This window comes from Corvus brachyrhynchos, unplaced genomic scaffold (genome assembly GCF_000691975.1).
Source record: "Corvus brachyrhynchos isolate BGI_N302 unplaced genomic scaffold, ASM69197v1 scaffold142, whole genome shotgun sequence".
NCBI classification, from domain to species: domain Eukaryota; kingdom Metazoa; phylum Chordata; class Aves; order Passeriformes; family Corvidae; genus Corvus; species Corvus brachyrhynchos.
In genome coordinates, this window is record NW_008237226.1 from 1,904,819 (window position 1) to 1,923,004 (window position 18,186).

Sequence of the window (18,186 nt, forward strand, 5' to 3'; positions counted from 1 at the left end):
TTCAGTTACCTAATGCAGCAAAACCATGGTTTTGTTGAACCCTCCCAAGTGTACCTTGACAAGTGCCAGTGCTGACATCAAGAGTGTTTTGATGAGTGTTTGTGCTTACACAAGGTAGGTTCAGTGCTTGCTCCTGAGGGGGCATTGAGACTTCCTGCCTTCAGCAGCAACCAGCTGTGAACTCACTGAGACTGGGGAAACCCCACCGCCATGGACAGTTGTCCCAGGGATGCTCCCATTCAGTAATTTGTTAACATCCCTCATTTTATTGCCTCTGTCCCTTACACTTAGTCAAAGTCTTTTTGACTATACACTTATACAAAGTCTTTTTTTTTTTAACATCCAATTTCCACTGACTCATTGGCAGTCCTTGTACCTTTGAGGTTCTGCCATCATCTTCTGTAGCTTAATTAGTTGCTTTTATATCTTGGTATGTGAACTCTGGTGCATTCACATTCCCTCACAACTCAATTTTTTGCTAGACTTCAGGAGCCTCTTTGTGTTTCCAGGTAGTGGAACTTTGTAAGCAAAGCTGTCCAGTACCTGTCTGTAGTATTTGAAAAGAGATCTCCTTTGGGCAGTGGTATTAATCTTACCTCAGTTTGACTGGAAATACATCTTCTTTGACGTATTCTGGGATGACAGTTGTGTTTTCCAGGAAGGCATTCTATTGATCTGCCAAATCATTTTGCCAGAAACAAGTGTGGTCATGTCTCTCTTCCTTATAAACCAGGCCCTCCAAAAAAAAGTAACAGAAATTCCCTCCAGCCCTTAAGTGCATAAATTTGCTGTTTGTACAACTGAATTTGATCCTATTTCTAATATCCAGTCCTGAAGACCATCCAGGTCTTTCCTATGGGAGTTTTTTCAATCTCTTTTATTCTCCATGCTTTCCAATTTAATGTTATCAGCATATTTCATTGGAATGCTCCTGGGTTTTGTGCCTGGGTAATTAATGCAAATACCAAGCTGACAGTTTTTAGGGCTGATATTGGAGGACCCATACTTCCAACCTTGTCCTTCTTGGGGCTCACTCAGGGCAGTCACCGATGTCTCTGTGAGCAAAAATATCCATAGTCCTGTTGCCTGTTTGGCCAGGACGAAGCTCTGGAAAGATGAGCAGCCACTGCCCTGGGTGCTGCTCTGCTGTTCCTGGCCTCCCTCAGCAGGTCAGTTCATGTTGATGCCTTTTCTTGGTCTTAAAATCAAGAGTCAAACATGGTTGGAAGGGAAAAAGGGATTTTACCTTGGTATTTATTTTAAGGATCCTTAGGTGCACTATGCCCAGGTAGAATGCACCCCAAGGCACACCGCAATGCACACCCCCCAAAAGATAATTAATAAAACCCAAAAAGGTTTTATTAATTAGCACATCTATCAAAAATTCCCCAATGAGAGGCTCGAGTGAGCCCCCCCTCCCCAAGGAACCTTCCCCTGGATGGTTCTGTCTTAGTTTACAGAATGTGTTCTGGAGAGGACCTTGGGGTCTGGGACATTCTGATCCCTAACTACGAAGCTTCTAAAATGTTTAGTCTTCTAGCTTAACAAACAAGTCCAAGAATGTAGGCAAAAAGCATTAAGAATACTGAAGTTGTAAAAATGTATAAAAGGGGTATAAAAGAAAAGACAAAAAATCATCACGGCATGTCTAAGCTCCGGTGTTTTGCTGTTTGAAGGAGAAATACTCGATTTTTGCCTCTTCTGCTGAGCAGGTATGCGCTCACTGCCTCCTGCCCCAGTGGCCAACCTGCCTTTTGTCAGGTTTTCTTTACCAATTCTTCATCTTTTCCAGCTTAATTGTCACTGAGGTGGGACAATAGCAAGACTTTATACTGATATAATCTCAGTAAAATTTTGTAGTCTTTGAACACGCTTAGTGAAATTTATGATGTAGATAATGTGGTCTCATCCAATCTTAACAATTCTGTGATTCTGTGGTTTGCCTGACTAGAAAATAACTATGAGGAAGAGTATTTGACTGGTTTAGCATTTGAGTGTCTTAGTAAATACAGCCTGCATTTAATTTATATATGTTTGCCTCAGGTCTGATTGTTTTTTCTCCTTGGTGTTTGTTCCAAGTCCTTGTGTACTTGGAGACTGGGATTCCTATTGCCCAGAGTCTTTTCCTCTGGCATTGCTAAAGCTGCAGGGCTCCCAGGGAGTGTGTGCATCTGTGCTGAGAGCCTTCCTGGGCTGTGGCTCCTGGGCCCACAGCTTTGCCTGCCCATGCAGCATGGACCCCAGCTCACCATGTTGGTGTTACAAGGTCATGTCGTTGTTGTGCCATTGTGCCCTTTGAAGCCTGCCAACACAGCTGCCACTTTCCTTCAGATTCCAACTGGTTTCCCATCCTCCTGCTTTTTTGCTTTTTTTGAAGTTCACCTAACTTCGGTCCTGTTCACTTTTAGCAGCAAATAGAAAAGTCTCTTGAATTACAGTCAGTGTCAGTGGTTGGTTTTGAACCTTCCATGAAGACACTCCCCTCAGTTTTCCTTGTCCTACCTTCTGCTGTTAAAAATCAGTGTATCCCATGCACTGTGTAACTCCATTGGAGGTGGTTGTTTCAGTGCTTTTTATGAACATTTTAGGAAAAGTATCCTGCAGGTTTTGCCCTTTTCAAATGTAAATGTTTAATCAGTGCTTGCTGAGAGGGAGTACAAGAACACATGCATGAAGCTTATGGCTCTTTATTCTTCTTCTTGCAGTGACCTTCTGTCTTCTGAATATCTTGAGAGGCATATCGAGCAAGGTGGGAAGACAGTGGAAGTTAAAGTAAGAATTTCCTTTTTATGCTTTTCTTTTTTAATTTGCTTGGCTTTTGATGTTAATGCAAACTCACATATTTTTGTGAATGGAGAGGTAACTGACTTTTCAAGTGATTTGTTTTACTGTTTTGAGGCAAGCATGTTTCATGTTTTCTAACTTTCAGCTTTAAACAAGGCAAATAAACTCCATTGTCTAATTTAGTACATTCATGTTTATATCAAAATGGTATCCATGAAAAATGTATACATAGTGGTTCTTTTTACTAGTAAATATACTTTACTTTTGATGCCTATTGAAGAAAATCTTTTTGTTTTGGTAGACAGCCTTTTCTCATTGTACTAAACCCAAAGTTTGTTGGTTTGTTATGAACTTATTTGTAAATTTGAGAATAGTAAGATTTATTGTATAATATTTCCAAATATCCAGTCACCAGTTGTGGGTTTCTTTCTCTGTATGTTTGTTGGCATGGTGACTACAAGATGCTCTTTGTTGCTGTTGTCTTGTGTGAAATGTCCCACAGCCTTTGCAGAAGTGTTTTGTTGCTTGCATGCAACATGGCAGATTTTTCTTGAGGACCCTTCTATTTGTTAGGACTTATTTTGCAGATGTCAGCTATAATTTTTGTATCAATTGCTGTAGATTACATAGAGTGTGCAGAAATGTATTATACGTGGTACAAAATGGAAACTCTAAATTTGCCTATCAGGTAAATACTAGGTAAAATTTTGTTCAAAGTTTACATTTTATTGAAAGGAATCCCCAAAACTGTTTTACTAAATCTGAGATCATCTAAATACTTTGAAACAAATGCATTAATCTCTGCAGTGTGAAAGTGGAAATGGGAATGGACAAAGCAGTCCTTTATCCACTGGATAGCTAAGATGCAGGTTTCCTTTGGTTTATCCCCTTCTGTCATTTGCAGATAGGAAGTCTGCTCTTCCACTGTTATCAAGATAATAGTCTGCATACATTATCAGACTGAGGCAAACACATAGGTGTTCCATTAAATTGTAAAGACTAATTTCTTAGCTCTGCTCTGCAGTCAAGAAGTCTTGCTTGACTGAAATTCAGAATATGAGTCAAAGCAGAAATAAAGATAATAGCTGATATTAGTAAGAACAAAACAACCCATTTGTCTGCATTAAGATATATATGCAAGTTAGCTAAGGTAATCCATCCAAGCCCTGTCACTGAATTGTTCCTGATGAGCAAACCTTAATCAAGCAAGGAAATGTTTGAAATCAGTGGCTCTACATATTTAAGTACTGTTTAATTGAATGGGGAAATGATGAGGGGATCAGGTCTTTCAGAGGAAGGGTCAGAAAATGTTCTGGGCAAAACAGCTCCCAGCCTCAAGGGTCCCAGAGATTATTTCCCCTTCATTTAGATGCTGAGCCAGGCTCAGGGTATACCTTCAGGGATGGCTATCACTGCCTTACTCAGTATTCTCAAATCTGTTTTAAGTAGAGAACTGTCATTGCTGCACTGAGCTTGATACTTGAGGTGAGCTGAACTGGGAGTGAAAGGGGCTGCAAAGACTGTACTGCAAAGGAGAGGGGTTTCTGCTCGAGTGGCGAGTTTCCCTCTCTGTGCTGCCCTGTACCTTGCATACCCGTGGGCAGGGGTGCAGGGGTGGCCAGGCTGTACAGGTGGGCTCTTCTGTCCCCTACTATTCCACTGCTCCAGGAGTTCTGCAGGCAGCAGTTGTATGGAAGCATGCTAGGAAAGGGGATGTAAAGTTTTTGTTTGTTTTGTTGCATCTGAGTGTGTGGGATTGGCAGGGAGAGAAGAAGCTGCTGTGACAAAATGTCAGAAAAGCCTGGTGGCCACAGTCATGGGAACGTTTTCATAAAAGTTCAGATACCAGAAGATTTTTGGAAAAGTGCAGGCTACCAAGTACACTTGACACTGAGTGAGACTGATTTCAGTACTCAATAGATGTTTAAAAGTAAATCTGGTTCCCTCTGACTGATCAGTATTTTTCAGAGGATCTGTAACTGCACTGGAGAGCTTTGTTTGTTTGTTGAACAATTTCTGAAAAGACTGGCAGTATCTGTTTTGCATTTGTGAATCTGAGCTCTGGTTTTACATCAAATGTTTTGAAAATCTTACTGCAACCACAAGAAATTTCCATGATGGTGATTTACCACCTTCAATTACTGTGGGAATTGTTTACCATAACTGGTAACATAATTATTATACTAGATTTTAGGGATTGTGCAGATTGCTTAGATACTTATTTAAAATAGCTAGTAAAAGGGTGCAACTTATGAATAAATTACAAAATATGCACTCTGCTATGCAGCATATTCTTAAGCAGAAGTTGAAGAGGTATTTCAGAAAGGAGCCAGGTTTCTATCAGTTGCTTCAACATGCTGCTCTTCATCCACCTCTGTGTAATTTGTCTTGGGCTGTAGGCAGAGACAGAAGCAGCCTGGCAACATCTCTGTTGCTGCTTTGGTGGGAGAAATGGTGACAGAAAGAAAATGTCCATCTGCCATCCAGTGCCAGCTGCAGGCTTTGAGCAAGACTATTTATACAGCAAAATGGCCTCCTCTGTTCTTGGCCTTCGTACTGGAGGGGTGTATTTTAAAATGTGTCCATATTCCCCCTTGCATTTCTCTGTGCAAGAAGACAGCACAGACATGCAAACCATCAGTGCTGCTGTTGTGTCATCAGCAATACGGGAGAGGAAAGGAGCTCTGAGCCGCTGTGTGAAGGCAGCTGTACGTACACTCAGCGGTTCGGGAACATTACAGGCATGAGTGTGTCTGGGAAGCAGATCCTGCCGTGGCTCATATGCTGTGTGGAGTTGATAACTACTTTTGCTACTCCTCCCACTCTCCTTCCCTCCCCGTGAAACTTCCTGTGCTGTAAAATACATATGGATCATCTGCCATTACTGAGGATGCTTTGAAGAGGAGAGGCAGGCAGGGGAAGGGAGAAAATACCACTTTTAAGTAGCAAAGGAATTTGTACTGGGAGAAGAGTCCTCAGCTTAACATACCTTTTCATCATAAGTTGCCTTACATTTGATTTCTGCATAATTATTAATACATTAGACCATTGTGAAGGTGGAACATGTTTTTGCAGGGTGCCAGCATTTAGCTGCTGTAGAGGAGAGGCTTCTTGTTAATTTGGCACAGTTAGGCAGCACCTAAGACATTCTTATTAAACCAGCAGCAGTGTGCAGTGCCTAAGAAAAACAAAAGGAGGTAGATGTTTGAATTATTTCAGTGTTTCCCCCCTCACCCTCCTTTACTGTACATCATGCCTCTACTAGGAAAGCAGCAGTGTTGGCCTAAATTTCCTCTGGTAGCAAAGAGAATAATCAATTAATAAGAAAGAGAAAAACCCTTCTTGGCATTGCCTTTTCCTGATTGTGTCATTCCAGATCATCCTATGCTCATAGCTCATCAATACTCGACCTGTGTGTATACCTAATGTTGTTGCAGTATATCTCTGTGTCCTTTTATCTCCCTCTCTCCCTCTTTTTTTGGTTGTCATTCTGTCACTGATGCTGTCAGTGAGATGAAAGGCAAAAAACAGCTGTAGTGCTGAGTAATTCACATTGCTGGATTTTTCACCCTCAGAAGGAACAACTGATATCTATTCAGTGATATTTTCTCAATAAAATGTTTCAGTTTTCCTCTTCAGAGTGTGTAGAAATAAATGTTTCTGCTTGTATTCCCCCAAAACAGTGGACAATTCTACTAGTTCTTAGAAAATTGCTTTCTGAAAAAAATTAAGCCATGAAAATAATTCAGAACCCCAGTCAGAAAACTTGCACAGATAGAGATGTGGTAGATAAATACCAAAAATTTTTGATGGCATGTTTAAATACGACTAGAAGGAACTATATTTCATAGGCAGTCCTTAAAATCTAAAATTCTTTAGTGTGGTGGTGTAAACACAGCATGTGTATTATGGGCACAAAATTACAGTGAGAGTGCTTACGGCATAAACTGCTGCTTTTTGCTTCAACCTTGCAGCATGTTCATGTGATAGCATCAAGCAACATGAATGGGGACATATCAGATGCTAGGTACTGTTTTTCTCTTTTGTGGCGTTAACAGAGAAGCTTTGGCCAGCCTTGTCTCGCGGGTTAGGATTGCCTGGTGGCTGTGAGTCCCAAGCTGTGCTGAGCCGTGCTGCTGGGCCATGCGGTGCTCAGACTGTGCCCACTGGGCTTTCTTCAGAGCACCCACAGCCATCCTGTCCAGCTGGGGTGCCCCAGCACGGCCTCCTGCTCTGTGGGGGTGCCAGCAGAGGAGCCATCATTGTAGTTTGGCCAATGGGGGGTGTGGGGCAAATGCATGTTAATGCTGCACAGCAAAGCAGAGCTGTTAGCTTGCAAAAGTAGCCATTATGTTGTGTGCATTGTTTGACAAGCAGTGTGTGCAAGATGCCTGTTATTGTAGCTTACAGCTATTTTAATGCTTCTGCACAAGAGGGGAAAATTACTGTTCTTCATTGCCTTGCTGTGCGTAAAGCCTTGGCTAGTGTGTGACATGATGTGTATTTGAATGGCTCTTTAAATGTCCTTTTTAAGGAAAATAATATATAAGGGAGAAAAATATTAAAATCTTGAAAGACCAGAGGAGTCTGGGTACCCTTGATATGGCAGGTACTGCTTTTTCTGTTAAACTTTCTCCTTCAAATCTGGTGTACTTGAGGAGTTGTTAAGGTACAGTCCCTTTACTGAGGGCAGTGTGTGTGTCTGTGTCACATCTGTGCTTGTGTTTGATGAGACCTTACCTAAGTAGCATTCCAACATCTAGTTGTTATCTCCACAGGTATGAACTGATCTTAAGTCTACAATAATTTTTGGTGCAGCCAGAATAAACACTTAACCAGTGAGCAGGTCATTTTAATAATTGACTGCTATGTTTCCAGTCTTACAACAAAGTGCCTCTGCAGCCATCTTCCAGTTAGGGCATCCACTGTCTGAGTAGAATCTCTTATTTTTCTTCAGGTTTTGGTAACTCACCATTTTGTAACCAAAGAGGAAGGTGTTTCAGCTATCAGAAAAGCCTGTATGCTAATTCCTGTAAGGGATTACATTTTCTCCTGAAAAGCAGAATACCAGCTGGGCTGGCAGAGGATGGGATGGGAGTGCAGGAAGACTCAGCCCTGGGAGGCTGGAGCCTGGGGCTGGTGGGGAGCTCTGTGTGCATGTACCTGGAACTTGCACAACCTGGTGATGAAAACTGAAAAGGAACAAATCATAAATAATGCAGGAATTATATATGCCTGTTTCTGGCAGAGCTTTTTTGGCTGTGTCCAGAGACTGGAGAAGCCATTAGTATCAGAAAAATCACTCTCTAGCTTGTTTGAGAGAGGACTTTGAACAAGGGTTCCTGTAATGTCGTCAGATCTCCTCTCTCTTACACCCTCAACAGAGCTCTGTTTGCCTCATGGCAAATTATTAACAAATCTGGGCCATAATCTACTTTTTAGTGATAGCAGTAAACTAGCTGAAGAAGAACTGACAGGGAGTCTGAGTCTGACACAGTTTAGCAGGGGGTTCCTTCAAGGTTGATCTTCAGAGTGCTCTCATCAAATGTTTTCATTAATGACTTCTGTAAAAAAAAGTATGTGTATGTTAATGAAATTTGCCAACAGTGAGAAGCATTAGAGTGCACAGAAAGATCAGCTGGAGAACTGGCTATCTTTGACCAATAGAGTAAATAAAAACTGAATAGAACAAATGGCAACTTCTTACACTTAGAGACTAATTACGGGTGTTTTCACTGTACAATGGAAGTTCATAAATTGAAAGTTCCACAAGAAGGCGAAGATTAGAGTGTAGTAGTGGAACAGAATGGCAGGATGGAAGCAAACTGGTCTCAGAGTATACCAGTCAAATTATTTCCTGTAAGTTTTGACTGGAATTAATGTTACTGTATGTGTCTTGATGAAGAGTTGACAAAATTTTTTAATTTCCATGTGTTTTCAGTTATTCTGGACATCTTTTTCTTTCAGTAGTGTCATGCTGTCACACTAACTTGATAGGCATTGAGAAATATCTCATTTTCCTGTTGTAGCATTGTTTGAATTTTGGAAGCAAGCCCTTTGGGGTTTAGAAAATCTAGTATCCTCTGGGGGATACCAGGGCAAGATAATCAGCCCTTGTATATAATGCATTTGCCTGACCTAATGATGGTGCAGGCTGGCACTTTTAATGTACATTTACAGTAGCTTTTTTAAAATATCTGATTATCTCCCTGCTATTACTAGCTTACTTTCTACATACATCCTGCTACCAAGGAGAAGAAAATTAAAAGTAGCAGCTTTCTGTATTAGGAGTCATTCCCAGGTCATGGTTTTGAATATACTACACTAGAATGAATCCCAGATCATGATTCATGTAGGATTTTGAAGGTTTAATTATCTTGTCTCCCTTTTCTTTGTGACATTAAAAAAATTATCCTGTGGGTATAACTAGTCCTGCAGGGGAAAAAAACTGTCAGAAAGTGGAAGTCTTCCGGAGCTTAAAAAGTACATTTCACTGTGGATGTGGACCCCAGTGATGGTGCATGGTTCTGCTGAAGTGACAAGTCAAGCGACTGTGTGACCATCAGGAGTCACCTCTTGAGTACTCTGCCACAGTTTTCTCTCGTTCCAGAAGGAGGACAGCTTGAACTTGCAGAAAAGTCTCCCAGCTTTGTGCACCTCATGAGTTATTTTCCATGAGCCTGCAACATACGGTGTACATAGCCAGAGACTGGTAGCAACCAAGTGTTCTGTAATCTCAGACCATACAGGGACGGAGTATGGCTGAGAGAAATTAATTACTTCTATAACATTAAAGAACATAAAATCACTTTGTAGATGCTGTTATTAAAAATAAAACTATCTTTTTGGGTTTAACTTAATCCCTTTGAGGGGGAATTAAGCTAAGCAAACAGAAGCTGCTGTACTTCTGAAGGACTGCTTCCATGCAAGGCTTTGGAGTGCTTTAGCTTGACATCTTTACTTTCTTCATCTTGACTTCTGTAAATAGCTTTGCCTAGACATGTCTGTTGTTCCCTATGGATACCAAACTGGCACTGGATTATAAACAGTAGGTTAATGTTTCTAGACACAGCCTAAGGCTCTGTGAATTTTCACTTAGAGAGAAGGTTCTGTCATTCAGAAATAATGAGCCAATAAGGATATAAGAGTGGTATTGTTTTCTATTTTCCTCAGAACTTTATGTTCTGCTGACTGATTGGTATCCATGTAGGTGTTGTGCTGTGTTTATAGTAATCTTGTAAATCACATTCTTATACCTTGGCTTCACACTTGGGGCAGGCTGATGAATTGAAGTGGCAGATTAGAATGGGTAGATTATAAAGAATTTTCATACTGTCCCTTAAAATGTTTACTTCCATTTCCCTGGAACAGGCATGCAGGAATGGGGCAAAATGACTGTCATTAAAATGACTTGTATGCCATGACTTAAGAGACACTAGCCACTGGTACAAGAGCTGTCTGAAAGGCAGCAACAGAGTAGGCAGGAAGAGGTAACCTGTTCTCCTCTGCCTCATCTTTGTCTGGCAGCCAATAATAAAAATAATTTTCCCTAACACCAAGGTAAGTCAAGGCAAGTCAAGAGTCTGTTTCCCAGGCAGATGCCAAGGCAGCTTCCAGAGCAGATGGTGTTGCGTTGGCATGAGCTCTCTGTCCACACCCTGCAGCTATGTTCGTGGAGCATCTTCTCTTATAGCTACTGGGCAGTAAACACAACCCTCATTTGGCCTCTGAACCGGGGAGCTGGGCTGATACCTCGTGCCATCTGCTGAAGGCTCTTGCTGTGAGTCACTGATGGCAGTTGGAGCGAGTCGCCTGCGTGCAGGATCCTGTCACATACATGCGTGTCTCTGTTTGTTAAGAGTGCTGCCAACAGTCTTTAAACATGGGCATTTTGTGGAGAAGGTTTAGAAGCAGCTGTGCCTTATCCTAATTTTGGAATCTGTGTCTGTGATTTCAGAATCTGAAACAGCGTTATAATCTAATGTCACTACAGCGTGTCGGCTCTGTGTTATATGAGCACATGTGATAGCCATCCTCCTACAGAGGGAGGGCACCGTTCACATTTTCAGAACATTTGGCTTTCAGGCATCTGCAGTCCAGAGACTACTCTGCAAAGAGGTGGTGCCAGGTTCCTGGCATTGTTACTGAGCTGAGTAAAAGCTGAGCACAGGGCTCAGCACAGCCTGACAGCAGGGCCCCTGCCAATTGCTGAAGTATGTGTCAATTAAATGTCTTCTCTCATTGCAGTTACACAGGTCAAAGTGCCATTTTGACTTTTCTGTTTACAAATAGAAACCCATTCATAACAAGTTGTTTTCTGCTAGAAGTCAGTGATCGAGGGTGCATTTTCTTTTCCTGTTGCTGTTGCTCATGCAGCCTTAGTTATGAATTTTTGTAACTAGTGGTCCCACAATGGGTAGCTCCTTAAACAGCTAATAATTATGTCTGGCAGCTAAACATTATCTGGCATTCACAGAATGGTGGCTTGAGCCTTAGCTGGCCTTTTGGGAGCTTTCTGCTGCAAGGAAAGAGAGAGAGATATGTTACTAGGATTTGAATTAGACCAGCAATCTCTTTTCCTTTGGATTAAAGAATGTTAAAATAGGAAGATGTAGGAGAAGGGAGGTATTAATTTTAAGGTCAGTGCCTGACTGTTGCATGAGTTTTACTGGCCAGCACCTCTCTTAATTGCAGAAGATGGCTTACTTGGAGATCCAATGTAGAAAGCAGATGAATGTGCATCTTTATTTTACTCCCCTGGGAAGGTCATAGTGTCTCTGAGACGAATAACAAGCCCTGCCAGTGAATGGTCAGCAGATGCTTTCTGCACTCTGACTGCAGAGAAGGGTGAACTGCAACCATTAATGACTGTCAGGGCTGTTCTTTTGCTTTACTTATTTCACCCTTTATTATGAATATTGGTGAATGTTTTTTTCATCTCTTTTGTGTCTGCTCAGCAGCTGGTGCCTCTCAAAGCAGGGACAAACTATCTTAAAGGATAAAAAAGGGGATGGGTTTTACTTGCATTGCTGACATCTGTGTCTTATCATTTTTTATTATCTTTGCCACAGTACGTACCCGACAAAGTTGCAGGAAAACTTGTACTGACATGGGCAAAAGGGTTGCATGTGGTTGGAGATGAGATGAGCTGTAGCAGTTCACAGGGCACATAGCCCTAATTCAGGATTTTGCTATAATTATCCAACTTAAGCATCAAGATGAAGACTATCTTATGAACTGACAACTACCATAATGATTAACTTGCTTTAATAGACCCTGGGGTCATTCTGGTTTTTGGTTTTTTATTTTTTGTAGGAGGTTATTACATTTTTATCTCTCCAAATCAATAAACTTCCTGTTAAAAATCTGTATTTTCTGTACTGCCCTTGGACATCACCAGTAGGTTGTCCATCACATCAAGAAGATTCATGCAGGAAGGATAAATTACTGATCCAAGGAAATGGACAACACAGTGCCATGGGCATTGGCAGACAATTTGCCTTGCATGGTGCAAACCGCAGCATGAACGGTGGCTGTGTGCCTTGTGGAGGCAAAAATGTCAAACTTCTCCCCACTGTAGCATTAGCCTGCCTTTGGATATGGCATGAGTGTCTGCCTGTGTGTGTTGCAGGTTTGTGTCCCAGCCATTGTCACCAGGCTGGCTTTGCCTCATAGGAGGTGACATTTCGCCTAATTTTCTCACAGACTCTGTAGTGACCAGGTTCAATTTTAGAGCAGAAGTGGGTAAATGTGCTGCTCAGATTTATGGATTGCATATGTTAGAAGAGCAGTCTGATTTCCTCTCATCTTACACCGAACCATTCCCCAGTAGCTGGCAAAGGCCAGTGTGGAGGTTTGATCTGCTGAGATGGGCAATTATTGCTTTTGAGAGAACAGAGAGAGGCTCTATTAGCTACAGGAAGCCAATAACTCTTCACAAAACACCCTTGATGTTCTGGACTGAGCTGTAGTTGATGCTAATTTGAGCTCCTAAGGGAAGTCTTAATTTTCATATGGGACCAGAATATTTTTGGGGAAAAAAAAGAAGATTTTTTTTTTTCAGCTTTTGTCTCACTGCTACAGATACCAGTAGATAAGGGAGACAACCCCAGTCCTTCAGGGAGTGTTTCCAAGAGCAGAATAAAAGAAGATATGATGACTATGTTTAGTCTTTTGGTGGTCTTAGATCTCCCACATACTGTGATTTCTTCTCTTATACAGTGTATTTCATTACAGCACCTGCTATAAAACAGCTTAGTACATGTCAAACCCAGCATGATTTCAGCCTTAGCACTATAGTGAGGCAACAGCAGTAAACTTCTTGTCCAAAGGTACATGTGCTCCAAAAAAAAATTGACCTTGGAGGACTCCACAGGCCACCTGTAGTGTCCTGACTCTCAGTACAGAACCATAGAATCACAGACTCATTAAGGCTGGAGATGACCTCCAAGTTCATTTAGTCCAACCTTTGACCGAACACCACCATGCCAACTAAACCATAGCATTGACTGCCACATCCAGTGGTTTCTTGAACACTTCTGTTCTCAGAATTTGTAGCTTTAAGTATCCATACAGGGATCAAACCCACAACCTTGGTGTTATTAGCACCGTGCTCTAACCACCTCAGATAATCTCATGCATCAAGTGCTTGGAAAAAAACTGTCTTCATGTAAAGAAGTGAAAATAAATTTTATTAGCTTAAGTTAATTTTATTTACTGGTTTGAATTGACTTACATTATAATGATAGGAACATAAGTACAACATAAAAAATACCTTCCAAATGCTAGCATATAGAAATTAATGTTTTGTAGTGTTAAGAATTGGTCCCTGAGACTGAGATCAGAGTTGTGTTTCTATTACCACCAGAATTACCATGAGCTGTAGTAGATCACTGAGTTGAATTGATTTGACCAAATAGAGTAGAATTTGTTTCTGACTTGTATTTTTCCCAGAAAATAATTTAGAGCTGTTTTTCTTATATTTTTCTTTTCTAGATCTGTATGCATAATTTTTTCCCATGGATTTATTACAGAATAAATTAATTTGAAGGTACTGTCATGGGACATTTATTTGATTCTCATTAGGAAGATCAAAACACACTTTTGAGCCACAGACTGGATTCTTAGTATGAAAAAATGTTCCTTCTGGTTGCAAAGACATGGTTTTGCAAACTAATGGAGCCTGAGATTCTATTTCTGGTATATATTAGCTACATTTTCTGGGAACAAACCAATTTGTGTAATTACTCCAAATTCCTTCCACAGCTAGAAGTCTGTACAACTCCCTACTGATAGTCTTTTCAGTATTATTCCCACATTCATGCACTTATTCCAGTTATATCTTTTACAGGAATACTACTTCAAGTATTCTCTTTAGAGAGTATTTTATTGCTTATAAGGTTTTAGATCATCCATATAGTTTGATTGTTAGTTTTGTTATTTGCTTACTGGAGTCTCTCTTTGTTTACTTCTTATTCATATATTCCTGAAAGGCTTAAGCAGTTCCATGATCTGTAGTGGGGGTCACCCTACAGACTGAAAGAAACAAAATCTCAAGTGAAGAGAGCTTAAAATAGCCAAGATACAGGAAATAAGCAGGTGTAGAAAAGGAGGATAGAATGGAGAAAATGAGCCAAGGTTTCAGGAAAAACAAAGTATGAGGTAGTCTCTCTGAAATCAAATAAGTTTAGGATATTGGTGGCTAATATATATGTGAGTACAAAGCAGAAATTAAAACAATTTCCTTTTCACAGATACTTGATCTGTGTCCCAAGTTCTTGATAGTCATGAGAAATGCTGGTCCAAAGGTAATGGGTCATACAGCTGCTGCCAGACACACCTTGTTGTAGCCTGGTATGGGTCAGCCACAGAGCTTCTTACCAATGTGAGACAGGGAGTCAAACATTACCTGTGTGGCACCAGTTTTCCTTCAGGCATCCGAGCAGAGAGGTGCCCATGGTGGGCAGCATGGTGGTTACTGTGCAGGTCAGCGTGGTGAAGGTGTTCTGTGTCTGCCCCAAAGACAAAGACACCAAGGTGGATGGGCAGTGGAGGTGGCTGCAGTCACTGCAGCAAGTGGAAGGAAAAAGTGGTATGTGAAAGAGAGAAAATAACGAGATTGAAAGAAATTGGGGGAAGAAAAGGTGCCACACTTCTAATGGACGAAATGCCGCAGGGATTCTCTTGCGGAGCGAAGGAACGAGCCTGGCAAGCAGTGTCAGAGTCGCAGTGTGTGGGGTCAGCGGCTGCATTCTCTGCAGTGCTGTTGCTGCGGCGGCAGCGGGAGCTGCCCCAGGTGCTCTGCACTGCGCGCCCTGGGGTCCAGCAGAGAAGATCTTGGGGAGCAAATAACAATTTCCACTGACCAGGCTGAGTCAAGTCTGTTTCCCTGCAGGCAGCCATGCTCTAACAAACAGGCTCCTATACTCTCTTAAGGAGTGCACCTCAAACCAGAGGCTTCCATACATTGTAGCTGCTTTTAGCAATAGTTTCCCCATCTTGTAGAAAAGAGAACAGGATTTCCCGATCAAACCACAAAACTACCAACATAGCCTACATACTTTTTTACCTTTAGCCCTATCTTGATTAATTTTTTTTCATATTTGAAAAATAAAATCCAAAAGCGTTTAATGTCAGATGTCTGAAATGACTGTGCTATGCATCATGCAAGTGACTGCTGGCTTCTGAAAAAGCTGTAATTGTAATGCCTTTCCCTCCCTGTAGTAAATGGACATAAATATTCACAGGGCTGGATATACTGGGCTAGGTAGATTATTCATTCATTTGCTGGAAGAAGTATTTGCAAATAAATGCTATTAAAAAAAAAACCCACTGAAAATCTCCTTCATAGTCCTTTAACCAATGTTAGTGCATTACAACATAACTGAATTTGACGAGGCAATAATAGGTAAGTTCTTCTGAAGAGTAGATGGCAGTGAGAATTTAAGGGATGTTTGAATTGTTTTCCTAATTTTGCATACAAATATTGACATTGTGCAATACTGAATACATTTATTGCATGTGCAGTAGGGCTTACATCCCTATCAGTGAAACCAGGGCGGATTTTCTGAGTAAAGTCTGCTGGATTTTATTTGAAAGGTGTACATTTAATTTGTAGAAGAGAAGAGGCAAATACTTATTTTCATTGTATTCCTTTACTGCTTAGTTATTCTTAGGGTTTCCATTAGTTTTGGAGTGCTAGGAACTGCTTCTGATTTGGTCTTTTTTTTTCAATCAAGCATTATTATTATTTGGTAAGCATACCTTTCTCCTCAGAAGAAGGAAATTGCCTTACCCTCAGAGCAGAGTTCATCCTGTCTGATGTAGTCATGTGCAGAGCAGATGTTGAGTCAAAGCCCCCTACTTCCAACTCTTTTTCTAGTCAATGAACAAAGATGAGCACTTTCTCACTTCTGGAGAAATTTGTCTCTGAAATGCATCTCAGGATGTCAGGGGTTTCACACTGAAATTGTGAAATACACCATTTGGTGTGAAGTGTCAGGATGATGATGTTTGTCTAAGTACCAAACCATGGATCAAAGAAGGTGGGATGAACTCTTGGTGCCATGTCAATGGCTTGGCAATGTGTTTGTGAAAAAGCAGTCTTTGACAGGATGGAGTGTCATACTGTGGGATGTCCCATGGATTTAAAGTCTCAATTTCCAATTTCAGGGAGGAGAACATTGCTATTATCAGGGAAAAATTCGAGGAAATCCTGTATCATTTGTTGCCTTGTCAACATGCCATGGATTACAGTAAGTCTGCTGTTTTGTTTTTACTGACCTTTGTTTATTACTCTTTTAAGCAAAATCAAGTTGTTTATACTAAAATAACATATGTATATAGTAAAATAAGTGCTATTTCTTTTCCTACTAGTTTGTCACCAATATTAGGTAATCAGCAATCTTCAGAATTTCCTCTTTTTTCTAAACTGAGGACTTGTGGCAGTGGCCAGGTATTGTTTTAAGATAATTTATTACAGAGATAGCAGAGTAGAAAGAAGTAGCTGAAAACATCCTATTCTGCAAGAATAAAAACAATGCCAGTGAATAATTTGGAAATTGTGTTCTTTTCTTGTTGTTATAATGATGCATATTTTATTTCTTTTCTAGTCTCTTTACAAAGAAAATGTCAATTTAGAATTTATCTTGCACTATCCATAGTTTTTAGCAGAATTTCTGGTCTTGAGCTGTGTGTATGGGGTAATACATTGGATACAGTAAAATCTTGAAAAAATCTAGAAGAAAAGGTATAAGAGGGTGCAGTAATTTTTCTTCGAAGCACATAATTTTACTGATGATATAATTAAAGCCTCTGTCAGCTGAGGGTTACATGAAGCTGTGTATGTATTGTATAGCTTTTGGATGTGTCTACTTTTGGCACTATTGAATGATGCTAGTCAGGTTTTCAGATCAACCAAGTGCCTGTTGCATCTGGGAATTACAGGATCTCAGCACTTCTAATACTGACATCAGCTTGAAAAGTCATGGCAGCAAGTGAGCCTGTGTGGAGATCAAATGAGCTTCACCTTTTTCTGTGGAAGCAGGGTTTAGCTGATGGAATTCTTCTTCAGCCTATTGTCTATCTGCAACTATTGTATAGTTTTGGTACCAGTCGTAGAAGTACTTTTATTTGAGTAGTGTCTTCCTTCTATAGTTGTGTGTTCTTTGTTATGAAGGGGAGAATGCATGCAGACGACTTGTCATCCTTGAACTTGTCTGATTAACAGCTGTGCAGCTCAAGAAACTTGAGTCCAGTTTCAAGTATGGACAGTGAGCCTAAAAATAGTAGCTTCCTAATGCATCCTGAGCCACTGCATGGCTTCCATTAGCAGTGATCCATTAGGTCTTGGCCCCTGCTAACTCCTAGGAGTAAAAGCAGGAAGGAAGGAGAGCCTGCCTATGTCTTTCCCTGCCCTCTTTTTGTGGGTTTATGCTTAAAACTGACTGTTCTGCTGCTCTGTATTCTTAAATGGCCTGATACCCAAATTGGTCCCTTCTAAAGTTACATGATGAATGATGCATTTTTTTCATTGTATAATTTAGTTCTCTCTTGAGAAGTATCTCCCCATCTCCTCCCCCACCATTTTTTTTCCCCCTGATAAAATAAAGTTTCAGCTGAGTTCCTTCACCCAAGTTTACTCTAATCAGGCTGGTATTTCAAGCATCCAGTATGAGAAAGTAATGTTTCCTGAGCTGTATTAAACTGACATTCTCTGACACTGCATTTCCATCAATACAACTAGCTCCTACACAGTCGATTTTAAATGAGAAGTAATTATTAGAAACTCACACTGGCAATCAGAGTTCCTTAGCTTCAAGCACAGTTTGGAGCATCTTGCTGAAATAAGAGTAGCTGGGAGAGTTGTCTTCTGTAAGGTCTGCAGGGCAGGAGCTTTGCTTT

General features: G+C 40.8%; 1 protein-coding gene across 4 annotated transcripts in view; it reads left to right on the top strand.

The window, feature by feature from the left end:
- The first annotated feature begins 2,747 nt into the window (after positions 1-2,747).
- ADAM22 (ADAM metallopeptidase domain 22) overlaps positions 2,748-18,186 on the top strand; it is a 70,808-nt gene continuing 55,369 nt past the window's right edge. For all 4 annotated transcript variants that reach the window (XM_017729244.1, XM_017729246.1, XM_017729245.1 and 1 more), the window contains exons 1-2: positions 2,748-2,772; positions 16,456-16,538. The gene's annotated coding sequence lies outside the window, so the exon portion shown is untranslated. The remainder of the gene's footprint in view (positions 2,773-16,455; positions 16,539-18,186) is intronic.